Consider the following 3369-nt stretch of genomic DNA (forward strand, 5'->3'; position numbering starts at 1 on the left):
AAAACGTCTCTTCATGCTCTGCAGTTCCTCTTAGCAGCCCAGTGGGAGAAATGCAGGCTGCTACCTCTGAATTTAACCGACAGAAATGAATAATGCTCACTCAGAGAAATGACCTGCATTTTGTCAGATGCCATGCTCTGCACAGCCTCCTCTCCTTGGGACAGCCAGACAGCGTTCAGTGCCATGGTGCACAAGGTTAGCAGCTGGAAAAGAAATCATGGCAAGCCAAGGGTGAGTTGCAATCCAGTAAGGAGAGATGGATGTAAAGATTCGCAGTCCTAGAAAAACATAAGGGAAACAAATACTCTAATAGGCACTGATTGATCCCATTCATTACAGGTCAGTTTCTGAGGCTAGCATCTGTCTTTATCTTTATACTCCTGGCTGTTAAAGCCAGATGTGGCTTAGGTGTGGATAAGAGAAGTTGCCGTGGTTAAGAGTTATGGGCTTTGAGGAAGACAAACCTAGGCTTGGATCCTACCTCTGGAACTTGAAGAGGCAAAGTAACATGGCCAAGATCCCACAGTTACTATGATATAGTTTCACCAACTGCAAGATGCTGGAAACTATTAATAGAGTTTTCTTCATAGGATTGCTCTAAAGATTAAATTATCTAAAGCAGATAATGCGTTTTTTATCATAAGTAACAAGTTTTAATACTGGCTTTTATTAAAAATGAAGCTGATTTTTACCTTATATCATTATTTTAGCCAGCCTTCACAGATTTCTGGACTCTTGAACCCCATTCTGTTAACCAAATATGAGATTGGGTTGGCAGAGCTGTGAAGAATTATTCCCCAGAAGTTATCCCAGACTTGGACTATGACTACCATTCCAAGCCCATATTTTAATTTTTATGGGAAATGGATTTTAATGGGTTATACAGGATGAAAAGATAGGAGAGTCTCATGGTTACTAAATTCAAAGAAAATGCACATCCTCAACTAGAAAGGAGAATAACAATATTAAGACTATTCTGACATATGGATCTCGTAAGAAGGTCAAATGACTGTTTGTGCTTTGGGGGTGGGGGTGGTTAAGCACTCAGAAAGGGTTGGCAGTACTTATTATATATTATTTGTGTTTTTTAATGTTTATTTTTTATTTTTGAGACAGAGAGAGAGACAGAAAGAGGGAGGGAGGGGCAGAGAGAGAAGGAGACAGAGAATCCTCAGCAGGCTCCACACTGTCAGCACAGAGCTGGATGTGGGGCTGTATCTCATGAACCAGGAGATCATGACGTGAGCAGGCATAAGAGTTGGTGCTTAACTAAGCCACCCAGAAGCCCCTTATTTGTTTTTTTTTAAAGATACAACAGTAGAAACCAAGATTTATGAGTGGCCATCAGCAGGTTAGAGCTTGTGGGAAAGATGGAGTGTCCCACGTTGGGCAACGTGGAGGTTAAGGACAGTGGAGGGGCCAGGCAATATGACAGCTCCCTAGCATCAAGAACGACAGAACAGGATGGGGTGCACTTAGACTGCTAGAGGACGTGCTTCCTGTGGGAAGCAGTGTCCTGGGCCCAACCAGTGGGGAGGGAGGAATTGGAGCACATGATCCAGAAGAACCAGTGTCTCTTTATCAATACCCAATGTAAGGTTTGCTGTGCCTCACTCATTTCTGAGTCCCACAAGCTGACACACTATTAGGGCAAAAAACATGCCAACAAAGTGAAGTGACACCTAGCAGTCCATGGAATGGAGACATTAAAGGGGGAAACAAAGAAGCTTGACTCAGATCAGAAAAACAGCAGAAGCAAAGACAAGAACCAGTGCTGCCCCATTTGTCACATGACCTTTTCCTCCCCTCTTCTGGCCCAGTCACATTACCTGGGGAAGATACCCAAAGAACTGAAAGTTGAAGCAGCAATCCACTAAGGTGGAAACCTTGCCTCAGAATAGAGACATAATAGACCCAGACAAGTTCTGCAGCTTCTGCCATGAGACATTCAATGACCTTGTCATGGCTTGAGGACGTTATGTGGGCAAGAAACACAGGAAAAAGGAACCCAGGTTCAAACTCATGGCACACTAGGAGCGGCTGGCAGACCCTGCTGTCACTGACTCATCAGCTGCAAGATGTATAAGATAGTGCACCAGTGGGCACCCCAGGTTAAATCAGCCGTGAATCAGCTTCCCATGACCATGGTCAGCCCTTGGCTTCTCTTCCTCCTTTCTTGTACCTGGAGAATTCATGGGCCTAAGGCAGGAGTAAGCCACAGATAGCCTCTGATTGGTCCAGGCAAATTCACCCTTTCTCTTCCCCTTTGGAATGGGCTCTATAGGGCAGGAAAAGGGAAAGGGATGGATCTTAAGAAGACTTGGGAACTCACAGGATGGTTCTGGAGGTTCAAGAACTGGAGGATGGCTTTCCCCTTACCCTAGCCCTTTTGAGCCATATGTCTTGAGACCCAGGCCTGTCTTTCCTTTGCAGGTCAGTTTTGAACCAGTCTGCAGTTAAAAAACTGAGTTCTCCCTGCACTCTAGGCAGATCCAGTGAAATCTGGAGCTTTCACACCAGACCTTGGCCTAGATGGGAAAGGAAAGAAGGAAGTGGCTGCCCCATAGAAGCTTAGAAGCTTGGAGCTACTATGACACTCCCCATTTCCCTAAAATGGGCACACTTTCCTGAGCCTGGGACCAGATGCTGGCCAGTTGTATAGCTTTCTGCCCACTGTGACGTTTCCTCCTGGAGCAGTGACATAGTCCTGGAAGAACAATGCTACCCTTCCTGCCTCTTCTCCACAGTTCCTGAATGGTGCTAAGGATCTGCAGAAGCTGGGGCAAAGCTGGAGCTGGAGACTAGTGACATCATGGAAAGCTCCAATGGAAGCCTTTCTTCTCCTTCATCATTTGTCCCAGGGTCATGTGGGAAAGTCCCACATGCAAGTTCCCTTCATGGTTCTGTGCCCTTAAAGGCAAACTGCCTGATGCCAGCTCAGAGGTTCATTGCCGCTCCTTGGCTCCACTGGCCCTCTCTTTTTCCTTGTGCAGCAGACCACCTGTCCAGATTGCTGTGGTGTTAGCCCTCTCCCATCATCCACCGGGAGATTCCTGGGTCCCAGGGAACAAGATAGGGCCCTCAAGGAAAGAAAGGAGAGCTGGTGTAGGTTTATGCAGCGAAGAAACAGATATTCCCCAGGCCTCAAACCTAGATTTCTTTACCTCTGCTGTGTTTTGTGCCCTGGGACTTTACTGGGAGTGGATATTTCCTCGTAGCTTTCACACAAGAATTCCAAGGAGTGCCACCATCATAGGCCCCTCTTCGTTGAGTCAAAGAAGCCCTTACCCTCTCTTGGGGCCTCTTCCCCCGCATTGCCTTTCCCTTTGTCTGTGAAATGCCATTATTTGTCATGCATGGGTGTGTGTG

General features: G+C 46.4%; 1 pseudogene; it reads left to right on the plus strand.

Annotated features, from left to right (window-relative positions):
* The first annotated feature begins 1370 nt into the window (after positions 1-1370).
* Positions 1371-2091, plus strand: LOC125168140 (zinc finger protein 346-like; annotated as a pseudogene).
* Positions 2092-3369: the final 1278 nt, after the last annotated feature.

Source organism: Prionailurus viverrinus, chromosome B3, assembly GCF_022837055.1.
Source record: "Prionailurus viverrinus isolate Anna chromosome B3, UM_Priviv_1.0, whole genome shotgun sequence".
In the NCBI taxonomy this organism is placed as follows: Eukaryota; Metazoa; Chordata; class Mammalia; order Carnivora; family Felidae; genus Prionailurus; species Prionailurus viverrinus.